This window comes from Lissotriton helveticus, chromosome 6, assembly GCF_964261635.1.
Source record: "Lissotriton helveticus chromosome 6, aLisHel1.1, whole genome shotgun sequence".
In the NCBI taxonomy this organism is placed as follows: Eukaryota; Metazoa; Chordata; class Amphibia; order Caudata; family Salamandridae; genus Lissotriton; species Lissotriton helveticus.
Window position 1 is genome coordinate 100,501,775 of NC_136067.1, and position 18,982 is coordinate 100,520,756.

General features: G+C 44.5%; 1 protein-coding gene across 1 annotated transcript in view; it reads right to left on the reverse strand.

Moving 5' to 3' along the window:
* The window catches only part of LOC144762283 (uncharacterized), a 397,653-nt gene that overhangs the window by 162,412 nt on the left and 216,259 nt on the right, over nucleotides 1-18,982 (reverse strand). The gene's annotated exons all lie outside the window — the stretch shown is intronic.

The following is an 18,982-nucleotide window of genomic DNA, read 5'->3' on the forward strand; positions in this document are numbered from 1 at the left end:
TCCACTCTGCACCACTATACTCTATGCCACTTCAATTTACTCAAAAAAACTACTCTATGCCACTGAACTCTATACCACTGTAAGCTATGCCACTTTACTCCACTCAGTGCCACTCTGCCACTGCACATTATGCCAATCTACTCTAAACCATTGAACTCTATGCTACTACATTCTATGACAATGCACTCTACATCACTGTACACTAAACCACTGCACTCTACCTCTACTCTGCCCACTGTACTTTATGCCACTCTACTCTATGTCACTGCACTCTATGCAAATGCACCCTGAGCTACTCTACACCATTGCACTCTACGGCAGTCTACTCTGCAACACTGCACTGTCTGCCACTAAACTCAACTACAATCTACTCTGCACTACTGACAATGCACTCTACATTTCTCTTCTCTGCATCCCTACACTCTGCACCACTGAACTCTGCATCACTACACTCTGCACCACTGAACTCAGCATCACTACACTGCACAGCACTCTCTGCCACTCTACTCTATGTCACTCTAATCTACACCACTGCACTCTATGCCACTGCACTCCATGCCACACCGGCCCACTCCTCCATGCACCAATACATGCTTCTATGCATCAGTCTAATCTATGCCACTGCATTGCATGCCACTGCATTGCATGACACTGAATTGTATGCCACTAAATTATAAACTGGTGAAGTCTACACCACTGCACTATATGCCACTGCATTCGAGGCCCCTCCACTCTCCTCTGCATCACTCGGCTATGCACCACTGCGCTCAATGCCACTGCACTCTACACCACTCTACTCAACATTCTTTGCCACTGCATTCTCAACCATTCTACACCACCGCGCTCTACTCCACTGAACTCTATGCCTCTCTATTCTACACTACTGCATTTTAGGCCAATGCACTCTATACCACTCAATTCTAACATAACGTAATGTATATTTGTAAAGCGCACATTCACCCAGAAGGGCCTCTTGGTGCTGAATAACAGATGTTTATTGTTAACCAACTCAATGGTACTCATTTTATCGACCTAAGGATGAAAGTCAGAGTAGGCCTGCAAGGATTTGAACCTGTGACCATGTGGTCAAACACAAGCCCCTACAGTAGACGCATAAGTCAGACACGGCCTCTCCATTTTACTCCACTCTATGCCACTGCACTCTGCAACACTCGACACTACGCTACTGCACTGTATGCCACTGCACTCTACAGCCCTATATTCTACTCTGCAACACTCCACCCTGCACTACTCCACCCTGCACCACTCCACCATGCACCACTGCATTCTACTGTTCAACACTCTACTCTATGCCACTTCATTATACGACACTGCATGGTATGCTGCTGAAAACCATGCCTCTGTACTCTACGCCACTGCACTCTATGCCACTATACCCTGCAACATTCTATACCTATGCATTCCACACCGCCTCACTCTACGCTACGCCTCTAGTGTACACCACTATGTGACTCCACTCTGCTGCTCCAATACATGACACTATGCCACAACCCTCTACTCCACTGTTCACCATTCCACTCTACGACCCTTCAGTCCACTCTTTCTACATCACTAACTTTTAGACATGATAAACAGCAGCTATTCTTGTGTACAACATGGTTAAAATACATAGGCAAAGCCAATCACTCTTGCATAGGTAAGACCTATTGGCTTTGCTAATACTTGGTTTGTGTTGTCTTACTTTTCCAGCATATGTCTTTCCATGTCAACCTTCCCTTATCTCCTTCTCATGACTACTCATGTTTTTTCCAGGGTTTGAATGCAACTAATCAGAAAAAAGAAGTTCTGTTGCTTTTTTGAAATTTGTAGTTGCATATAGCGCAAACTCTACCCGAAAGTATTTAAGTGCTTTGTTTGAGCACCAATTACATTACACAAAGTCACGTTCGCACAGGGAGGTTAGGTTATTTGCCCAGAATCATAAGAAGTTGAGCCGATACCAAGAGACCTCTAACATGGTTGCCAGCTCCAAAGTCGGTAGATTTGGTCATAACACCACCGCCAATCTCCTTATACTTTCCTCTCCCCTTATCCTGTTGCCACGTAATTATTTTGCATTTGCTGAAGCTCGGACATATAATTTTGCATGTCCAGTACATTTCTATCATAGAAACCATGATGTGATAGGGACTTGGAGAGTAGAACAGTTAAGAAGGGAGATAAAGAGACTGCGCAAAATATTTTTGTCTAGTGCTGAATGCACGTATAGAACCCATGTTTTCAGGAGCAAAAGTGTTAGCAATCTAAACGTTCCTGTCACAATTTATTAGGGCCCCCAAGTATTTTTCAATCGTAAATTAGTTAGTGTAAAATAAAAACGATGCTAGCTAACAGCGGCATCGCAGCATTTTACATGTAGCCAAAAAGGTCCTAGCCTGAGAAATATACTTTTTGTCATGAGACAGTCTTGCCATAGTCTTTTATAAAAAGATGCCATTGATATCCTTGTGTTGGTCTCCGAAGTATACTTTCACACAATGAAAGATTGAGAAGTTAAAGTGATGCATTTCAAATGTTCGTTTTTTAGAGTCAGCTTTTATGTTTTGTCCAATCCATTGAATCCACTCCTCCAGACTACAGTCTGGGATGCAGGGTTGCCCCGGGATGTGCACGCCCTGGCTCAGAGTGTGAAGTGGCAAGGTCGGAATGAAGCTGAGCGCCTCCAGCTCTCAGCCCTTTGTTGCTGAACCTGGGAGCGCGCCCATTCACACCTGATCCACGGCCGTAGTCAGGACAAAGGCAGACAGAGGAGGCTCTGGGCTCTGCATCAACCTGACTGTGGGGGAGGGCTACCACGAAGGATGGGGCACTCGGAAGAAGGACGCGCCTCTCGTCCTCTGTCATGAATGATTCACACATTCTCTGCATGTTCTCTAGTTGGCAGAAATAACAGGGACAGGGGCACAGAAACTTTAATTCCCTGGTTCTTGAAAGCGTGCATTTGAGCCCTGATATTTTTACTTTGGAATCTATTGTGAAAATCCATTCGTAAATCTAAGGCACATTTAAGAATACAATTAAAAATCAAATCGCTAAATTATATTCACATTCCTAGTAAATGCAATAAGTGTAATTTCGAATCGCATTTAGAATAATATTTTGTCTATCCGTATTAGTGAGAAAGAATTTTTGAAGCTTGAACTAGTCTGTATATGTGTGGGCTTTTCCCCCCATTTTCAATTTTATAGCTAGAAGTTTGTGAATATTTTTTATGTGGTGGTGGCATTGTTTCTCAGCATTGTATTGTTTTATTTTTCACATTCTGAAACTCGTAGTTTTATTTTTACCCTGACAGATATAGTATTACGACATCACAGTGAGAAAAGCAGATGAGATGAGAGCTGAATATAGAATTACTTGATAACTATATGCATGTATGTTTATACATATGTTTGTTTATATGGATGGATGTATGTATGCATTTGTTAGTATGAATGTGTCTATGTATGTATACTTGTATGTATGTATGTATGTATGTTTGTATATATGTAGCACAAATCGTGCCAGAGGCAACAGGGTAAAATATGAAAGGTCACAGACACAGTAATGGCGGAATTGTTAGTATGATTTTAGGGCGGGCTACTTTGCATAGGGAGGTAAAGGGGAATAATCGAGTGCTGTCAAATATTTACACCTTTCTCAGTGAAGAAGAGGATGATAGCATTGCACTTGTCTATTGAATGTGGTATTTATCTGCCTGGTAGGGTTTTGGTGAAATGGTTAATTGTCTTGAAGAGCATTCTACTTTTGTTTGCTGCATATTTATTAGTATTGATGCGAATGTGTGGATTTTAGCAGAGTGAGTTAGTTGATAGGCCAGATTTTCTTCCATTTTTTCTTGTTAATAAATGCTGATCGATGTCGATCTACGTGGAGTACCAGGGTGCTTATGATTTGGTTACATACTTATGTGCTTTCATTAGTCCATGGATGTCTGCATAGTTTTGTAGTGAAGTCTTCAAGATGGGTCTTAATGTGGTAAGCTGAGGGCTTAGGTTTTAATGGCCCAAGAGATATGTTCAAACTGTAGCTTGACAAGAGGCACCATTGCCCTGCAGGTGCTTGGTGCTGTTCAGGTAGAAGAGGATTTGGACCTAGGGCCTACCATGATCCCCGGTAGAGGACAAACCAGGGAGTGCTTTAAAGCAATGCCTTGCTCTGTCCAATTTACTGGAACCAGGTCAAAAGATGCAGTTTGCTGGGAATGGTAGCTCTAAGCCTAATGGAGAACTATTGCTTTGTTAGCAGACTTTTGCAGAGTCTGACTGGTGGGAAACAATTTAAATAATGCAGGGTTTGTAGAATTTGTGGTCTGGAGCCAGGGTTGGACCGGAACGAAAAATTGGTCTAGGTACAAAAATAAAAAGTGTCCCCTATCAGTGAACCAGATAACCCCCACACTTGCAAGTCAGGCCAGTCTGAACTTGCAAAGACATGCTGTTTGGGTATTTGGCAAAATATGGCAGACTGCATGCATTTGTGTTTGCTGCAGCCAATGCTTGCTGTAATATCGGGGAAATCAACAGTAAAAACTAGCCCAGCTGGCCATAAAACAGGCTCACATACCAAATTGTCAAGCAAGTCCATAGGGTGGCATTGCCTGATTGCCATCCATAATTGAGAAGGCTATTCCACAAGAGGGGCATTACAACTGAGAAGCATCTGTCTCCTGTGAACTGCAATTGGATTTGGGAGTATGGAGGAGGTTGAAGTTGATGAAATGCAAGGGTCTGGCTGGGGCATACTTTTGCATTATGAGCTGCTGGTGAAAGGCAGCTGAACCATATTTACATTTGAAGGTAAGGAAACTTTCCTAAACATTTTAACGACATCTCAGGGACAGGTCGATGCATTTTAGATTTGCCCAAATAAAAATCATGTTTGGTTTTGAAGCTGGTGATATAAGTGGTTCTGGCATGTTTGAGCGAAGTGCAGGAAAACAGACGGATTTCCGTTAATGGATTTTCTTTTTTAGCAGTTTCAGCACTTTTGAGTACTACATATTGTGTATATTACTTTTAGATACCTTTAGGCGGCGGAACATGAATCAGCAGTAAGGGAAATTGTGGAGTCTATGGGGTTCTTGATGAATTGAAGGGAATTAGTGGTGATGACTGGCGAGAGACTTTTCTCCAGAATGTATTTGAATCAATCTGACTTGATTTCTTTCTTGGAGCAGAAATAGGAGGTGGGGTGTTCATTAGGGATTGTGCTGGGTACATGGAGGACTATATTGAAGAAAATAGTTGTCAAAGATAGTGCGATGGTCATACCAAATGGCAGGGATGATATTATGTACATGGTGAACTATGATGTCAAACAAAGGCCTTTAATTTAAAGGAATGCAGTGATTGCTATTTCTAGGCTATTGAGATGGCATTTGCCAAAGAACTCTTTGAAGGATGGGATAGTTTGGTCTGTGGCCTGAAGTTGAATCCTCTATGGATAGCAGGTGACTGGAAGTGAGGAATAAGTTGATTAAGAGAGAAGTCTTCAAATAAGTATTGTGCAGGACTAGGTGGGTAAGAGTAAGTTCGTATTTTGATGGAAAGGTTGGGAAGGTCTTTCCAAGGATTCAAAAGAGTTTCTGTCACAGATAGTAAGCTTGAGAATTTGAATATTACTCTTATGGATAACGAGTGAGACATGCACTCTACCTTTAGTTCTGTTGGTGAGTTTGAGGGAGTAATTCTGTGGGCTAATGTGGTAAAATGTTGGAAGGGAGAAGGTAGTGACTCAGGTTTGAGTGGCAATGGGATAGTCTAAAGCCAGGCTGATAATCAAGTTGAGTTGGTGAGGTTCTAGGAATGTCTGGTGACATTTCTAGCATTAATAAGGCAATCCTGTACATTTTATAAGTTTCGCGCACATTTAGTTTTACACTCACAATTTATTTTATTTATTTATTTTCGTAATTTTTATAGCGCAACAAATACCCTGGGGTGTCTCGGCGCTGTGGAGCTACTGGGGTCAGTGATCCTTTTACTGGTTAAATAACCACGTTTTTAGGAGCCTGCGGAAGCTCATCAGGTTAGGGGCAGAGAAATGGTGAGAGTTTGGAATCCCTTGATTTCTTGGGGAGATTATAATGATTTCAGGGCTGGTAAAGTTGTAATAATAAAATGGTGCAGCTGTTCTGGCGGGTATTTCATAATCAAAGATATAGTATTCAGATATGGTAGTTGTACATATAAGTAATGAATGGACTCTATATGTCTATGTCACTGGAGAAGGGTGCTGGTTGCAGACCTTTCTAGGCCAAAACATTTAGTGGCAGGAGAAGGTAGGCATGTGACCAGCTAGGATCTGCTCTTCCATTCAGGCTGCTTAGAGACTGCTGATCCCAGCCCTTGCAGTTAATTGGCGGTCTTGGTATGTATTTCTAATGGGCCAATTAGACCCACCTTGCTTTTCTTCCATACTTTGCTTTCTAGGGCTGAAGGCTGCTCAAGCTGTGCCTTCCGAAAGCACTGCCTCTTCTGCTTCTTTTCAATGGCCCAAGGCTCTCCAGTATACCTACATGGCTGTTCAGGCACTGTTGTACTGCAGGTTTCGCAACCAAAAAATGATTTGCCAACCCCAACTGACAACTGCAGCAAGTCTCCATCCTTTTCGCAATTCAAACAATTCTCATCCACACAAATCTATGACCTCATTCTCATCATCAAATCAGGTTCCCCTACAGATCCTTGCCCAGCCTCGGTATCAAAACGTTTTCCCGACCAACTATCCCCTAAACTCCCAGACATCTGTAATGCCATGTTCAACACTCGTATCTACCCAGCAACCTGGAAAAAGGGAACCATCAAACCTCTGCTGAAGAAACAGCATCTCGACCCACCAGACACAAAAAATTACAGACCCATCACGAGCCTCCCCTTTCAAGCAAAAACTTTTGAAAAAATAATAAACAATCTCCTGGATGAAACACAGATTGGCTTCAGGAAAGGCCACAGCCCAGAAACCGCCCTTATCAAAGCTGCAGACAAGATTAGAGCCACCCGAGACCAAGGTTCTTATACTGCTGAATTTGTCAACAGCTTTCGACACGGTTGATCACGTCACCCTGATCGACCGTGTCTCAAATATGGGCATTAAACTCAAAGCCAAAGATTTACTGGAGTCGTTCTTGGCCAACCGCACTCAGCTAGTGAGTCTCGGCGAATATAACTCCCCGTCTTTTACGCTCCCATGTGGTGTGCCACAAGGATCATCCTGGAGTCCGACACTGTTTAATATGTATGTGTCGGACCTGGCCAAGGTCATCAAAGCCCATGGGATGGGGTTGCCATCTTACGCTGATGACACGCAGCTGGTGCTCGCATTTAACAATGATGGAGGAGCAATTGTGGCCAGTTTTCAATTTGGTATCCTCGCCATCAGTTCCTGGATGGCCAAAAACTGCCTCAAGTTAAACTATGAAAAAACGGAGATTATGATCTTTGGCAATCTACAGCCAACATGTTCCCCCACTTGGTGGCATACCGCCCTGGGTCCTCCACCCCCACACAGTACCGAAAGTAAGAAACTTGGGTGTCATGTTTGATGATAAACAAACTTTTTCATCTCATGCCAATGCCATCGTCTCGTCCTCCTTCTACACTCTTAGAATGATCGAGAAACTTCTATACTTCCTTCCACCAAGCGCAGGAAAAACCCCTGATTAGCACCCTTGTTATGTCCAAAATTGATTATTGCAACGGCCTGCTCCTGAATGTCTAGAAAAAGATCACTAACAAACTACAGATGGTACAGAATGCTGCTGTGAGGTTAATTACAGGTACCCCCAAGTACAAATCCATCTCCTTGGTGGTGCAAAACTTGCACTGGCTTCCAATCACAAGTCTCATAAAATTCAAGGCCCTATGCATTGTCTTCAAGGCCATTCATAACACAGGTCCGGACTTTCTAAAGAAAGCCTTTTGCGCCCACCTACCTAGCAGAAACCTACCATCCTCAGCCGCCAATCTCATCATGATCCCACGCACAAACAAGGTCTCCTGGGGAGACAAACGATTGACTGTTGCCACGGCCAGACTGTGGTACACCCTCCCTCAGCAAATTAAATCCTGTACATCGCTGCCGGCTTTCAGGAAGCTAATAAATACCAATGAGCAGCACACCACTTCACTACTGCCTCTCCCGTCTACAGGGCCAAGACACCGACGGGTATTTGCGCGCTCTACAAATTGCTTCAATAAATAAATAGAAAACTTTATAAATAAATAAATGGTGAAGAAACAGAAGCCACTTCTCACATACTTCTGCTAATGCCTCATTCCCACTAGTGCTGTGCTTGTGTCACTCCCCTTTGAAGCACTTTACATGAGCACCAGTTAAGTCATGTACTATTTCTTTAGGCACAGGGAAATTAAGTGACTTGACTAGAATCACAGGATGTCAAGCTAACGTCAAGAAATGCATTTGAAGTTTGCAGCTCTAGCATAAAGCCACATCCTCTCCACCCTTCCGATTTGAAGACCTTCACACTCATAAGGCAGGTGGTTGAGCACAGCCTATGCTACTGCAGTATGTTGTAGTTAAACTAGTATGATCTTGGAAGGCAAACTATATTTAAATGCACAGGAAGGGCAAATTGAAGTGGACATAAACATGAGGGTGCCCATTTTACAGCATAACTTTACACCTTAGCTAAAGCACTAAGTCCAAACAGTAATAAGTGTGGGTGCCAATGCAGTAGTGAGGGCACTATGAGCCCAAATGCAAGCTAGGGATTTGGTCTACTATACACCTCCCATTTTTTGGCTTTTAAAACATTCCCACTAATTAGGGTGAACAAGGACTCTGTGCCTCTGCACCTACTTCACTACAGTTAATATATATCAGAGTCTGCATTTTATAATTGTGACCGTGGGCGGTCGGCGGACTGGTAAGTCAGGCGAGGAGGCCGGATATAGTGGGCGATAGTGTTTTATTACGTTATTATACAGCGGGTTACGGGGACAAGAGGAGAGTTCAGGTTCAACACTCAGGGAAAGGTGTTCTTCTTCTTTAGTCGTCCTGTTCTGACGAAGGTCCGACGGGTGTCCGGGTCTTGGGTGTAGCTGCCTCGGTAGGGTCGGAGAACACCTCGGAGGGCAATAAGAGAGAAAGGGAGCCGTTAGTCGCACTTGGACTAAAGATCCAATCCCGTCACCGTTACCCGGTAGTGTGAGGAAAGGAAAGGGGAGTGCTGGGGTCAGGTACGGGCAGAGGAGGGTATGGGTAAGAGTCGAGGAAGGGGAAGTAAAGAAGACGTGCACAGGGTGGTGGGGAGAGGGGTGCTCTTTATACAGTGTCAAGTGTGTATTTACAAGATGCCTAGTGCCTACAGGTGACGTGCCTAGGATAGCGGGAACAATTATACAAGGGGAGGGGTTTTACTGATATGTACACAGTGCACCTAATGTGCGCAAGAAGGGAACTGGTACTCACACGCTCCGCCGTAACTCTCCTCCGAGTTACGGCCGCTCTTCAGCCACCTCCGTGGGACTCCACCACTCTTCGGACCACTCCTCGCTGTCTCCGTTCCCGATCTCTCCGTCCGTCACCGCTCCAGCCGAAAGCTCCTGCCACGATCCTTCGACTCCGAGTGTCTCTTCTCTTCCGTCTTTTCTGTATCCGGCCGTCCGTAGGGAGGCGGGACTTCCGGGGTCGCGGGGTAGCCCTTCCGGTCCTTCGTTACACCCGATTGGACCCTGCAAAGGAGAGAGGGGCGGGATTCCGGTCGTCATGGACGCTGTTGTTGGGGAGGCCTCGCGTCTACCCGGACATGCTGTGGGGCGATAGGGCAACAGAGGTGAGGGGGTGTCTCGGGGTCGGGTGTCCCGTGGGGCTGGATCACAATAATTGAATAAGGCCAAGGAGGCTCTGACAACTTCTTTATATACTGTGATCACTAGTGGCAGCGTCAATGATTTTTCTTTTCCCCACCCCCTCCGTTGATAGTGTTGACCCCTCACACGCCCCCACCCTACTGCCAGCAATAAAAATAAATGTCATTATGTGGTCTGTTTTGGTTGCATCATAGTGCTTTAAAAAACATGTAATCTAAATGTCATCCATGCGGCAGAGCAGGCATGCTGCTGTACAACAGGGCAAAAAAACTCTGTCAAAGCCAGTAGCTGTCTCGTAGGTGATACCTGTTGGATTTGCCAATGCTTGTTATATGACTGTTCTTCACCCCTCTATGGGAATGAAGCTGATTTAATTTGTAAAGAATTAGGAACAGTTTGAAAATTAAGCAATTAAATCAAATGTAATTTCAACTTATGGCAATATTTGAATATATTTTTTAGGAATGTCACTAATGTTCTAAGAACATGCTTTTTCTGTTAAAATTAAACTTCCCATTGCTGTGGGCATGACATTACTGCAGTTCGGCATCTGAGAGAGCATAGCTGTTAGCACAATGCAACTCTAGGCACTTTCTCATCTAGCCATCAACTTAAGAACGTATTCCAAAGTGCATATTAATATGTAATCAAATTTGTAAAAAACGATCAGATCAGTTTATATTGTATCATGTTTTAATGCACCATCATTCTTTGATTGCAGATGAGGGTCATACCACAATAGTGATGTAATCTGGGATTCAAATCGTATCCAAATTGCTTGTAACAATGTTAAACAATTTTTAAACTCAAATAGTCTGAATTCAAAACTTTCATGTAAATACAGTTTTACTTTATTAAATAGGGAAAATGTTACTTTGCATGAAAAATATGTTTTAACCCCGGGTTTTGCAGCTTTTCCTTTGAAATATCTGTGCTTTCTGCTGCTAACTTGTGTTCCTGGTGAACAAAGTGTGTTTAAAATGCAAAGTGTGTTTAAGACTGCAGTACCGCCTCCTGTCTATGGGGGCAGAGGGAGCAAAAATATAAACACACTTTCTGAAACACAGGTCCCCACAAGGCAATTTTTTAAAAAGTTGTAAAAATTGACACAGATGTTCCTGAAGCCATTTTTTTTTATCATTTAAAGGACATTACCTTGTGGGGACCTGGGTTCAGGTCCCCACAGTGCAATCAAGTCCCCACAGCGTGAGTGTGTTATCACACCCAAGTCCCCACAAGGATAGTAACACAAACCCACCCAGAGCGAGCGAGCGAGCGAGACACACACACACACACACACACACACACACACACACACACACCCACCCCCCCACCCCCCACCCCCCCCCCCCCCCCCCCAGAGCCACACACACACTCAGGAGAGTGAGCACAGCGAGGGGGCAGGGAAGCAAGCACAGCGAGGGGACAGGGAAGCAAGCACAGCGAGGGGGCAGGGAAGCAAGCACAGCGAGGGGGCAGGGAAGCAAGCACAGCGAGGGGGCAGGGAAGCAAGCACAGCGAGGGGGCAGGGAAGCAAGCACAGCGAGGGGGCAGGGAAGCAAGCACAGCCAGGTTGCAGGGGAGCAAGCACAGCCAGGGGAAGGGGAACTAGGGGGCGGATGCCCATCCTCTGCACTGGCACACCTCTGCTGTGTGCCGTCACAAAGATACACAGTACAGGACAAACATCAACTGCAACCTACGTGTCTGATATGCACACCTAAAAGGAACAACTGCACTCCTAACTCCAAAGTGCCAGCAGACACATACATTGTGTGTACATAGAGCCATTTCAGGAACCTTTTCTTAGCGCCACCACCTGACCTTCACACTCGGGCAACTCTCCAGGCGGGACACAAGCCTTGCTCACTTCTGTAGCTTTTCTTGAGGAAAACTGAGAAATACAAATAGTATGTACTGGCACCAAGTTCGCACATGTGGTGAAAGTGCACGAGGTGCACTTCAGTTGACCTACCTAATAAACATATGCGACACAACACATCATACATTAAATATGACGCATGAGTAGAAGACTGAAGGCCTCATTTATGAGGCCACACGTCACTTTTACGCCACCGATGCGTCACTTTTTGTGACGCACCAGTGCTGTAAAAAATACACCTTGTTGAGTCATATTTACAAAGTGACGCATCTAGGTAGATGCGTCACTTTTTAAACCCCTGCACCACATTATACCTGCGCCAGCTGTAATGTATGCAAAGGGGACGTATTGACATAAGGAAGAGTCGTAGAAGTGACGCAGTGACATCTAAGAGATATCACTGCGTCACTTTTATGACGCTGTTGCGTCCAAATCTTGCGCCTGCTTAACAGCAGCCGTAAGACTGACGCAGGCCCTTTCACATAGGACTGGCCCCATGTGAAAGGATGCATTGCTGGAGTTGCATCATTTTTGTGACACATTCCAGCAATGCATCACTTTCCTCTAAACACTCTACATTATTTTTTTTACTCTATTTTTTTACACTGTTTTTCCCTGTGGTGCTGTCAGGGTGCGCGTACCGGAGAGCGCACCCAGGAGCGCACCTAGCGCTTACCCCGCGAAAATTTAAAAAAAGTTTATTTGCCCTTCAGGGTCCTTCTAGGCCCCCCTCAGAAAACCTAGCGGGTCAGGGGGTGTCTACTCTGCCCCCTTTTAATTATTTCCCCCTTTATTTTTCACCTCTTGTGTCTCGATTCTACCGAGACACAAGATGGCGGACTCTCCGGACTGTTTAGAATGTTGACAGACACGCGACAGCCAATCAGCTTTGCGCTCGCGCTCTCCCGTAGCGCGCCGGGTGCGCTCCCCGGTACGCGCACCGGTGAGCGCTCAAAGCGCGCCTATAGATATATATGTGTTTTTGAAGTTAATTTTCAAAAAAAACACTGGAGCAATTTTCACCTAATATAGCAAAGGCACATCTGCGTACCAGTCCCTACAATTTTGCCAAGTTTGGCGTCATTCCGTTCAGCGGTTCGGGCTGTAGACTTGTCAGACCGTCCTATGGAAATTAACAAGGGGAAAACACGTTTTGGGCCCCCCTTTTTTCTCAGCCCCCACTTCACTAATCCCCCCAAAACTTTCAGGGAAGGAGCGCAGCGGAGCTGGCCAAAATTTTGGAAAATTACACACAAATTCCTCAAGCGGCGCCAGAGTTATTCCCAATAGAATGTTGCGGATTTCCTATGGTAGCCAATCCTAACTATAACTACCTACTGGCGACTGCCAGTAGGTAATAGGATATATATATATATATATATATATATATATATATATATATATATATATAGATATGATATATATATATAGATATGATATATATATATATATATATAGATATGATATATATATATATATAGATATGATATATATATATATATAGATAGATATGATATATATATATATAGATATGATATATATATATAGATATATATATATAGATATATATATATAGATATGATATATATATATATATATAGATATATATATAGATATGATATATATATATATAGATATGATATATATATATATATATATATAGATATGATATATATATATATATATAGATATGATATATATATATATATATATATAGATATATATATAGATATGATATATATATATATATATATAGATATGATATGATAGATATATATATAGATATGATATATATATATATAGATATGATATATATATATATAGATATGATATATATATATATAGATATGATATATATATATATATAGATATGATATATATATATATAGATATGATATATATATATATAGATATGATATATATATAGATATATATATATAGATATGATATATATATATAGATATGATATATATAGATATGATATATATATATATAGATATGATATATATATATATAGATATGATATATATATATATAGATATGATATATATATATATAGATATGATATATATATATAGATATGATATATATATATATAGATATGATATATATATAGATATGATATATATATATATATATAGATATGATATGATATGATATATATATATATATAGATATGATATATATATATATATAGATATGATATATATATATATATAGATATGATATATATAGATATGATATATATATATATATATATATAGATATGATATATATATATATATATTGCGCTACCAACTCTGTCAATTTCTAACAGAAAACTCAGGCACACAGGAAGCCACCATCAATTCGTTTTATTCAGCAGATGGTATACGGAATTGGTAACCTTGTAACACTGACGAAGGAGTATATCCGAAACGCGTCTGTTCCGTATACCATCTGCTGAATAAAACGAATTGATGGTGGCTTCCTGTGTGTCTGTTAGAAATTGACAGAGTTGGTAGCGCAATTTATTCGCGGCAAGCACTGGGCGGGGATTATTCATAGATTATGATTATTGATGAGTATCCCCTGGATGAGAACTTCTGTTGCTGAGCTGTGGACCACCACCAGGTGGGAGACAATCTCCTCAGTGGGCTGGCCTTGTGGAGACTTCAGATCAGTTTCTGGAGAGGTATCTGACCCACTTGCGTTTTTTTGGTCTAGGTACAGTTCAGCATTAGTGTAATGAGAGGCAAGTAGGTTGTCTACCACCTAGACATCTTGATTCTGAAGCCCTTCAACTGCATCTGAATCTCAGTCAAACACAGACTCCAGCCTCCAATAGTACCAACGCTGTGAAAGGGGCATGGGTTTACAACCTGAAGTTGTTGGCCATGGCTTTGGGTTGTCTGGCGCAAGCTGGTTTTGGCTCAAAGATCAGCACCTGGACCACTTCCATTATGGGCACTGCTGGAACCTAGATCAGCAACAGGATTGAATATGCTACTTACCAGTATGCATCTGTTCTTGGCATGTAGGGCTGCTAACATTCATATCTATAGCATAGATCGCCGCCTAGTGTTGGGTCCGGATGATTGCACATTGTTGTCCTGGAAGAGTCTTCGAAGTATCACGAGATAGGTGGCTCCTCCCCTGGACTACAGTGCGCATGGGCATCGACTCCATCCCCAGATTGTTTTTAGCCATTGTAGCAGAGATGGAGTGAAATAGTGTAAGTGATGTCCATGCTAATGATTGAATGCAAGAAAGGTCTGCAGCCGCTACGGGCGCCGGGGAGGAGGGCGGGCGATATGAATGTTAGCAGCCCTACATGCCAAGAACGGAGGCATACTGGTAAGTAGCATATTCAGTTCGAGGCATGTGGGCTGCTAAATTCATATTTATAGCATAGAATACATAGCAGTCCCTCCATTAACGGCGGCCGCCCGTGCCAGCTGCAGAAGTCTGAAAAAGTGTCTTAAGAACAGCCTGTCCTACAGCTGCCTGCTGCTTGGAATGTACATCTAACCAGTAGTGTTTGGTAAACGTATGTGGTGTAGACCATGTGGCCGCTCTACAAATGTCCTCCAAAGGAATATTACCCAGGAATGCCATGGAGGCCCCCAACTTGCGTGTGGAGTGTGCTCTGGGGGGGACCGTTAAAGTGCGCTTAGCTTTCTGATAGCAAATCTGAATACACTTAACGATCCACCTGGCAATTCCTGCTTTGGAAATGGGGTTGCCTTTGTGCTGGGCTGAGAAGGCAACAAAGAGTTGTTGTGTCTTTCTAAAATGTTTGGGTCTGTCAATGTAGTACATTAACGCCCTTTTGACATCAAGCGTGTGGAGCATTCTTTCTGCCACAGTTTCAGGGTTTGGAAAGAACGCGGGCAGTTCTATGGTTTGATTGACATGAAACTGCGACACCACCTTAGGAAGAAACTTGGGGTTAGTGCGCAGCACCACCCTGTTTGAATGAATTTGTATAAATGGCTCTTGTATTGTGAGCGCCTGTAGCTCACTAACACGTCTGAGAGACGTGATGGCAATGAGAAAAGCCACTTTCCATGTCAAGAACTGAATCTCACAAGAATGTAGAGGCTCAAACGGGGGACCCATCAATCTGGTGAGGACCACATTGAGGTTCCACACAGGAGCCGGTGGGGTCCTGGGAGGGATGACCCGCTTCAGGCCTTCTAGGAATGCTTTAATGGCAGGCACCCTGAAAACAGAGAGATGCTGCCTGTTCTGGAGATAAGCCGCTATGGCGGATAAGTGTATCCGAATGGAAGCGTATGCTAGATTGCATTTGTAAAGATGTAACAAATAGCAGATGATATTAGGAATGGATGCATCTAGCGGGTTGATATTGTGTTCTGTACAGTAAATGACAAACCGCTTCCATTTTGCCGCATAGCAAGCTCTGGTAGTGGGCTTTCTTGCCTCCCGGATGATGTCCATGCATTCAGGAGGCAAATTAAGGTAGCCAAACTCTAAGACCTCAGGAGCCAGATTGCCAGATTGAGCTGTTGCGGATCTGGGTGCTGAATGTCGCCATGGTTCTGCGTCAAGAGCCTTGGTGTGAGGTGCAGCCTTTGATGCGGTACCACGGAGAGTTCTAGAAACGTGGTGTACCATGGTTGGCGTGCCCACGTTGGAGCAACCAGGATGAGCGTCATCGAGTGTTGCTTTAGCTTTCTTACCACCAGCGGAATGAGAGGTGCTGAAGGAAAAGCGTACGCAAATCTGCCTGACCAGTTCATCCATATCGCATTGCCCTGCGACTGTGGGTGAGGGAACCTGGCGGCAAAGCTTTGGCATTTTGCGTTTTCCTTTGTGGCAAAAAGGTCGATCTCTGGATGACCCCATTGCTGGAAGTACGGGTGGAGTACTGATGGATGTATCTCCCACTCGTGCATTTGGTGGCTGTACCTGCTGAGCAGGTCCGCCATCTGATTGTCCTTGCCCGGGAGGTGTTCTGCCATGAGGAAGACGTTCCTCTGAATGGCCCACTTCCACATGCTCTGACTCTGAGCCAGATGAGACAACTGTGGAGAGTGTGTACCTCCCTGCTTTTGGATGTAGTACATGGCTGTCCTGTTGTCCGTCCGGATCAACACGACTTTGTTGCACAGATGTACTTTGAAGGATTTGAGTGCCATGAAGATTGCCATCAGTTCTAGATAGTTGATGTGCATCCTCTTTTGTTGCGTCGTCCATAGACCCTGCACCGTGTAGTGGAGCACATGAGCCCCCCATCCCTGGAGAGATGCGTCCGTTGTCAGGATAATCTGTGGCACAGGCTCTTGGAACGGTCGGCCCTTGCAACGGTTGTGTGGATTCCACCAATGCAGAGAGTTGTATGCCCGACCGGTCACCAACACTAGGTCTTTCAACTGTCCTTGAGCCTGAGTCTACTGATGCGCCAAGCATTCTTGGAGCGGACGCATATGCAACCGTGCGTGCGGGACTATGAAGATGCAGGAGGCCATCATGCCTATCAACTGCATGAACACTCTCGCTGGGAGTGAGTGTTGCGGTCTGAACCTCTGGATGAGCGACTGGATGTTGTCGATCCTCGCTGGGTTTGGCTGAGCTGTGGCAGCCAGAGTATTTATCGTCGCGCCCAAATACTGCCGCACATGGGCTGGCTGAAGGTGCGACTTTGGATAGTTCAGTGAAAACCCCAGACCGTGAAGGAGGTGATTGGTGTGGGACATGTCTGCGGCGCACTGCTGTGCCGACTTGGCTTGAACGAGCCAGTCGTCTAGGTAATGGTAGACATGTATGTTCTGTCTCCTGAGGTGCGCTGCCACTGTCGCCAGACACTTGGTGAACACTCTGGGGGCAGTGGTCACCCCGAAGGGTAGGACCTTGAACTGGTAATGCCTGTTCTGTATGGTGAACCTGAGGTATTTCCTGTGGGATGGATGGAGTGGTATGGGAAAATAAGCATCCTTGAGGTCCAAGGTTGCGAGGAAGTCTCCCTGGTTTAGCAACGGAAGAACCTGCTGCAGTGTCAACATGTGGAAGTGTTCTGAAAGAATGTACTGGTTCAGAGGCCTGAGGTCCAGGATCGGTCTGAGTGAGCCGTCCTTTTTGGGGATTAAGAAGTACAGGGAGTACACCCCTGTGCCTTCCTCTTCCACTGGCACAAGCTCTATTGCGCCTTTTTGCAGCATCACAAGAACCTCCTGCTGCAATAAGTGCAAGTGCTCTGCTGACATAGGCCGTTGTCTTGGGGGTATGTTGGGTGGAGTGGACGTTAACTCCAAACAATACCCGAACTGGATAAGTTTCCTTACCCACCTGTCCGTGGTGATGGACTTCCAGACTGGCAGGAACTGATGGAGTCTCCCCCCGACAGGTGTTGGATGGTCGGGGGGCAGTGACAGGAAGTCACTGTTTGTTAGCGGCAGAGGAACGGGAACTGTTGTTGCCTCTGCCTCTGCCCCTGGCGCTGTTTCCTTGGTAACCTCCTCTACCCTGTTTGGGGTACGAGGACTGCGCCCCACTTTTACTGAATTGCGTCTGCTGTGCCAAGTGTCCTCTGTTAACACCTCGATTGCCTGAGCGACGAAAAGTGTTCCCTCTGAATTGCTGAGACTGAAGAGCACCCATGGATTTAGCTGTCTCAGTATCTTTTTTGATTTTTTCGAGGGTGGTGTCACCCTCTGGGCCAAATAGTCTGTCTGGATTAACGGGCTGGTTGAGGATAGTAGTCTGTATCTCTGGCTTGAACCCTGAGATGCGTAGCCATGCTTGACGCCTCAACATCACACTAGTGTTAATCGCTCTCGCTGCCGTATCTGCAACGTCGAGCGCACATTTAATTGCAGCGTTGGAGATGAGCTTGCCCTCCTGTATAAGCATCTCAGCTCCCTCATTAAACTCGTCTGGAAGGTGTTGCAATAGCTGCTCTAAGGTGTCATAGTGTGCCCTATCGTATCTGGCCAACAGAGCTTGTGTGTTTGATATGCGCCAGATGTTGGCTGCCTGTGCTGCCACCCTTTTCCCAGATGCCTCCAGCACTTTTGACTCTTTGTCCGGGGGAGGAGCTTCACCCGTTGTTTGGGAGTTCGCCCTCTTGCGGGCATTAGACACCACTAAAGAGTCCAAAGGTAACTGGCCCCGTATGTAAGTTGGGTCGCCAGGTGCCGGCCTGTATTTCTTCTCTATTCTGGGGTTGACAACCCTTGCTCTCGTGGGTTCCTTGAAAATGTCTGTGGCATGCTTGAGGACCCCTTTGAGCATTGGAAGC